The following is a 6,206-nucleotide window of genomic DNA, read 5'->3' as shown; positions in this document are numbered from 1 at the left end:
TTTTATATTTTTAAAGGTATAATCAACTTAATGTTGACCTATCACATGAAATCCTAATAAAGGAACTGTGTAACCTGACAGAATTGTAAGTTAATTTTTGCTTTACAGCAGGACCTATTTGTTGAATATATGAGCCAGTCTAAATCCGTTCAAAATAGAAAAGACCTAAAAAAGTAAATAAAAAAAAATTGTGCTTCACTACATCGATGGAACGAGAAAAACCTTCAGCTTCTGCGTCAACATACTGGAAAAGCAGCTGAAAATAGGTAAGACGAATATCAGATTAACAGAAAAAAAAAGAACATCAGTATACTGTTTCCAAGTTACAAATTGACTAGCAATGATGTGTTTGTTTTTGAATCATGAGAGACTCCATTTTAGGAAAAAGGAATGATAATTTAAGTTACCTGTAGCTTTTCTAAAAAACATTTTTACTTTTTCATCTTAGAGTTACAGGGGGTTACAACTGTTAGGGGCAATGTCAGGAAAGGGGCAGTTACGTCTGTTTCTTAGATAACATATCACCTTTGAACTCAAGAAGGGTTTTGGTCTTAAAAACATAGGCAGCTGAAATAGGTAAGACGAATATCAGATTAACAGAAAAAAAAAAGAACATCAGTATACTGTTTCCAAGTTACAAATTGACTAGCAATGATGTGTTTGTTTTTGAATCATGAGAGACTCCATTTTAGGAAAAAGGAATGATAATTTAAGTTACCTGTAGCTTTTCTAAAAAACATTTTTACTTTTTCATCTTAGAGTTACAGGGGGTTACAACTGTTAGGGGCGATGTCAGGAAGGGGCAGTTACGTCTGTTTCTTAGATAACATATCACCTTTGAACTCAAGAAGGGTTTTGGTCTTAAAAACATAGTCTTTGCAGTTGAGAGATAGAGGGGAGTACAAATGTTTCTGTACCTCTTAAAAAATCCAGATTGTCGTCATCCTCAAGCATTGACAGTGGATCAAAAAGGTGGTTTCAGGTTTCCAAGACTTGAGCTATCACCAAAAAAGTAATAGTAAGATCATTTAAACCCTCTAATATGCACTCAAACACAATCTCCTAAAGCAGTATACATTTCAAACTATGGCTCTATTAAATTTAATAGAATATGCATGGTAATCTCTGTTTAACTATAAATGACTTTTTTAAAGAAAATGAAATTGGAGTGCATCAGATTGTTAAAAAATTCTTCAAACTGTAAATAAGATAAATGTATACTATTAATAATGAATATTGTTTTGTACATAGTCCAGATTTATTAATCTATTGCATCACACAAAAGCAGAGGTCATTACAAGTTACTTTATTCTTTTAAATGTTTTTGTTTTATTATTATTGAATGGTTGTTGCATAGTCGTAACCAGGGTCTATTGAAAAGAAAAAACATTATAGTTGTTTTGTAGACAAATTCTTTTTATACACTCAAGCACAATTTTAATCAGTTATCAGTTTTGTATCGGTACAAGGATGTTTTTTTCTATGCTTCAATAGTACTCAGTGCAGAATTCTGTTTTTGCAGTATAATTTTGACAACATTCTGAAGATTCGCATTCTTGTACATAGTATAATTGCAACGACAATCGTTTTGGAAATTCTTTGAAATGCTGTGTGTACTGATTGCTGTCGCTTCATTTAAGAAAAATTGTATCTGCTAAATTTCTATGTCACTGACAATAAACATTTATTTACTTTGTGTATTTTAAACTGGTTTCTTATTCCTGTCATTTTTACATCTTTACAGTAAGTAATCCTCTATATTTAATTTCATTTTGAAACTTTGTTTTGTATAGACACCAACTTTGGTCATGTTGCAGTCACTTTGTAGTGTCATCTATTGTCAAAACAACTTCTGTGCATTTAGAAAGTTGTATACAATTGATTATATTTCATAGAGTGCATAATATTTTGGATCCATGCTTTTGTGTGCATTCTGCTAAGTAAATGCAATAAACAGATTTCTAGAGTTTATTCTTGTTTTTAAACTTGATTTACAATAACTCAATTGACTGTGAGAGTCAGTTGAGGTATTAGTATTTTTTAATGCTATTACAATTTCTTTACACAACTATTTAGCATACACTAAATTGCTAAGCAGATATATTAGAATGCACATGCAGTACTTTTACATAACACACTGGGATTTTAAAAACAAAACAGCAACCCACACATGGCTTAATTCTTCCCTCTCAAACTTTTAAGTTCTAAGGTTTTTCATATTTTGTACATATCTAGTAATTATGGTGTATGTTATTTTTCAAACTTTTTCACTTTGAATTAATATTTGTTTAGTAAAATCAGTGGTCTAACTTTTTTACGATTAAGGTTAGATTTCAATTCAATTCAATTTTATTAATTTTAGGAATATAGCACCAGTTCAGAGCAAATGTCATCTCAAGGCAGATGATAAAACAGAGAGTTCTAAGCATGTAGCTACAGTGGTAAGTAAGGACTCCATATTAACAAGAAAAACCTCTAGTAGAACCATGCTCAGTATAAGTGGCCATCTGCTGTGATTGGCTAGCTTTAGAGGGCAGAAAGTAAACAGAAAAAAAAAACACAGAAGCACCAGTCCAGGAGTAGTTTATTTGGGAAAGAATACAGCACACACCGTTAGTGACATCACTAATACCATTAGTAGTTCCATCTAAGAAACACAATAAAACAAGAAAGCACTGAGCCAGTAGTAGTATCAATGGGATAAGAAAATTAAGAGTAAATACCTGCAGCAATAGCTCACTGGCATTATCCTTGAAAGAGACAGTTAAAGACAAAATCCCTAGGCAGAGTGTATCTTCTATGAAAACAACAAGAATGAGAACATACACTTTATTAGATTATGACACACAACACAAATACACCACACAAAGGTTTCTATTTACTGCTGCAATTTCTAGTTATGATTAAAGTTCCTTGTCAGGTTAAACACAATTTTGTGGCCTCACACATTTAAGATAATAAAAGGAATAGAAGTGTTGCACATATATTTATTCTGAACTTTTGTTATTTTATTTAGAGAGCACTCACATGTTGCATTTCTAATTTAACAAATAAATATTAAAATCGTTTAGAATTTCTTCCTTTAGGAATTTCTTTCTTTAGGAAGTGGCATAGAGAAACACTTTTAGAATTTTGACATTTTCTTATGAAGAGATGGTAAAAAATATGAGGACAAGTAGAAGGAAAACTGCAGAAACAGAATATCCACATGCTCTTTCTAGTATTTTTTTAAGGAAACATTGAACTAAAGCAGAACCATCTGCTGGAAGAGGTATGGACAGTAGAGGCAGACAAGCCATTTGGGTGCTTTCTACCAAACTGGTTTGTGTGGCTTTAAAAATGTTTTTTATTGTTGGCATTTGCCCTTTGCTTAGCTAGATGAAAGAACAATGAGCAGGTTAATGGAGACCATTAACATATAAAAATATAGTGACAAGCATGTTCATGTTATTTTTACTTGTAACTGTTTTTTTTTTAAGATGAACCTAATAAGCTATTAAAAACAAAAGCAATTCAACATAAATATAATGTCAAATAAACATTGGTATAAGACAAAATTATTGTCTCTTGTCCAACTGCTGTTTATTTCAATGCCACTTACCTCATAGTATATATATGTCAATAAACTGATCTACACTTCAGAGTTGTGTTGATTTCAGTTTAACCTTCTTGCTCATCACCAACATTGGATATTTTGAAACCTTATGAAGTTAATAAATACTACTTGAAAAGGTGTGTGTTACTCTTCTGCAGTGTAGTTTGACATTTTTAATCAAATGTTATAAAAGCCGATAAGTGGTGTTCTCAAACGGCACTTGTGAGTTGCTCAGTAACAAAACCAATTACTATTTCTTAATTCTATTTAGAGTTACCTTCACTGGTATGACAAAAACGTGTTTTTATTATTGAAATGTCATTAGTTCTTGACTAATTCTACAAACACATTCTGAAGTTTCAAATAATTTCTATAAATGAAATATACAACATTTGCTTACAGTTAACTGACTACACACCAGAATCAGGACATCTCTTCATAGCTTATAATGTTAGGCATATGTTGTACGCAGACCATGTCAATTACTATTTTCACTTAATATTAAAAGTTCTAAAAATTACATTAGCTTAGGAATTACCCTAGCTAATCAGCAACATTCACATTTGCCAAGTTATTTCTTCGTAAATAAGAATCATGAAAATGTGTTTTTTCAAAGATATCACACCTTATAATCCCATCACACTATTGAGTATGAGCCTTTTGTTTTTATTGCGTTAGAAGACATGATTCCACAATAAAATAACACTAACCAATCCTCTTCCTTACAGTTGGGCCAAAAATTATTCATATCCTGGAAAGTATAGATGTATATTTTTTTTCATTTAACTGAGAAGTTTGTTTCTCACATAAAAGGAAAAAGGCATCTCTCCAATGACAACAAAATAATTAAAATCTTTATAAAAAAATTGGCATGTTAAAATTTTTTTATGTTCTCAGTGTACATCCACAATGCTGAAAAGGAGTGTTTAAAACGTGGCAGAAGTAGTGGCAGAAGACATTTTGATGTATCCTAAAATCTCTTTAATGGCCTCATGTTTAGATTTACCTATCACGTGAATAGGATCCCACTACGGAGGCGAGAGCTGGTGTAAAGCAGCTGGTCTCCAAGCACTCTTTCTTCTCTGCCCCTCAATGTGTTGCAGTAGCAGGGCTTGTAAAACAAACCAAAAGTGTCTGAACCAATATAATCAGCACCTCTCTGACAGCATTCGTTTTTACTTCACTGTATGGCCATAAAAGTCGCATCTGAATTTGAACACAGCAATAGTGAATGACATCCGTGAATCAGTAATTCTGTGTTTAATTAATCTGTGGTTTCAAGGACTTTGATGTGTGACACAAAAAACGGAATTTTGGAACTGGAATTGAATTTTGGAATAGAAAATGAAAGTTATCAAATGGAATTTTCAATACATAGCAAAGCAATTTTCAAAGCAAACAAATTCAGTTTAAAAGCCAAGGAATTCAGTTTCAAACCATTAAAATGAATTTAATGGTTTGAAACTAGGTAAAAAACTTTTATTTGGTGGAGACTGGACTTTAGCTGTGTGTCAGAGTCAGGGCATGAATCACTTGGTCTATTTTGTTTACTTCTATCTTCGCCAAATGTACCAAGAGTAGGAGAGTTAGCTCGCAGGAGATGAAGTGCTGCCATCAAAACTAAATTTGCCGCTTTTTAAAACCACAGATATCCTTGCGTGCTTTCTAGGTTTTAGCGGCATGGCTTTCTGTCCGCTGTCAGGAGCATGTGTTCACCTCCGTTCGAGTGCACCTAACTCAGTGTGTCAGTGTCACCGTTGGTGACACAGAGTATGATGAGTGTGTTTTCGTCCAGCTTTTGCCATGTTTGGCCATAGAAAGAAGAGTAGTGACAACACAGGGACAGAAATCCTTCACGACGTGATCCAATAAAACGAATGACATTAACTGTTAAACTATTACTACATGCTGTGATCCTCTTGGGGGCACGGCGGTCTGGTTGGTAGGTAAACATTTATTTACTTTGTGTATTTTAAACTGGTTTCTTATTCCTGTCATTTTTACATCTTTACAGTAAGTAATCCTCTATATTTAATTTCATTTTGAAACTTTGTTTTGATCATGTCTTCTAACGCAATAAAAACAAAAGGCTCATACTCAATAGTGTGATGGGATTATAAGGTGTGATATCTTTGAAAAAACACATTTTCATGATTCTTATTTACGAAGAAATAACTTGGCAAATGTGAATGTTGCTGATTAGCTAGGGTAATTCCTAAGCTAATGTAATTTTTAGAACTTTTAATATTAAGTGAAAATAGTAATTGACATGGTCTGCGTACAACATATGCCTAACATTATAAGCTATGAAGAGATGTCCTGATTCTGGTGTGTAGTCAGTTAACTGTAAGCAAATGTTGTATATTTCATTTATAGAAATTATTTGAAACTTCAGAATGTGTTTGTAGAATTAGTCAAGAACTAATGACATTTCAATAATAAAAACACGTTTTTGTCATACCAGTGAAGGTAACTCTAAATAGAATTAAGAAATAGTAATTGGTTTTGTTACTGAGCAACTCACAAGTGCCGTTTGAGAACACCACTTATCGGCTTTTATAACATTTGATTAAAAATGTCAAACTACACTGCAGAAGAGTAACACACACCT

At 32.5% G+C, this 6,206-nt stretch overlaps 2 long non-coding RNA genes across 2 annotated transcripts; one reads left to right on the top strand and one right to left on the bottom strand.

Annotated features, from left to right (window-relative positions):
* Positions 1-208: 208 nt before the first annotated feature.
* Positions 209-3,641, top strand: LOC124869135. Its single transcript, XR_007038496.1, has 2 exons — positions 209-266; positions 2,363-3,641. It is a non-coding gene; the product is annotated as an uncharacterized LOC124869135 (long non-coding RNA).
* Positions 2,567-5,032, bottom strand: LOC124869134. The gene is made up of 2 exons (XR_007038495.1): positions 4,602-5,032; positions 2,567-2,797 (listed from the first exon to the last, which is right to left on the bottom strand). It is a non-coding gene; the product is annotated as an uncharacterized LOC124869134 (long non-coding RNA).
* Between the last annotated feature and the right edge of the window lie 1,174 nt (positions 5,033-6,206).

Source organism: Girardinichthys multiradiatus, chromosome 5, assembly GCF_021462225.1.
Source record: "Girardinichthys multiradiatus isolate DD_20200921_A chromosome 5, DD_fGirMul_XY1, whole genome shotgun sequence".
Taxonomy (NCBI): Eukaryota; Metazoa; Chordata; class Actinopteri; order Cyprinodontiformes; family Goodeidae; genus Girardinichthys; species Girardinichthys multiradiatus.
This window is presented reverse-complemented; position numbering and strand designations above follow the sequence as displayed.